Below are 763 nucleotides of genomic sequence, written 5' to 3' on the forward strand. Positions count from 1 at the left end.
TTAATTCAGTTGCCAAGTGTCCCTCTTGGGTATGTTGTCCCGGTACGTGCTCGGAACTGTGAGGAGGAGCACGGGGCGGTGCCCGAGGGCAGGGGGAAGGCGGCAGGGCTGGTGTAACAAAAGCCAGCAGCTGTGGCCGAGTGCGAGCAGCCGGAACGCCTCGCGCCGCCAGGACGCGTCGGCGTCCTGACTCTTCTTTCGGGGCAGCTGTGGAGCGCTTTTGCTGGTTTTCTGGTGCCCGCCTGTGACCCGCGGTGGCCGAGACGCCATCCTCTGGCTGTACCCAGACGGACGGTGGTGTTTGGCACGGGGTTTATTTCTTGCCCCCTGAGCCCCCTGGTGCTCGCCCCCCTTCCTTCATGCCCGCCCTCACGCAGCCGCAGCGGTGTGCCCGTGCCCCGCTCGCCGCCCCCCGTCGGGCCCGCCCTGACGATCGCCCCCAGCCGCTCCGCGCATGCGCCCCGCGCGGGGCAAGGCGGGCCGCCCGCGTCCCGTGGCCGCCGCGCACGCGCCTGGGTGGGGAGCCCCGCCTCGCCCGGCCGCCTGCGCGCGGAGCGGCGGGAAGGCCGGGGCCATCCGGTGCGCGTGCGCGGCCAGGCGCAAACCATGGGGGAGGGTGCCTACCCACAGGGCAATTTGGGGCGGGGCGTGGTGCGTCATGACGTTGCCTTCCCGAGACGTACCGCCTGCCCCCGGGTGGGCGGTGCGGCCTGCGGGAGCGGGAGGGCCTCGGGCGCGGCGGGACGGCGGCGCTGGCCGCGGG

This window comes from Calonectris borealis, chromosome 16 (genome assembly GCF_964195595.1).
Source record: "Calonectris borealis chromosome 16, bCalBor7.hap1.2, whole genome shotgun sequence".
Lineage (NCBI taxonomy): Eukaryota > Metazoa > Chordata > Aves > Procellariiformes > Procellariidae > Calonectris > Calonectris borealis.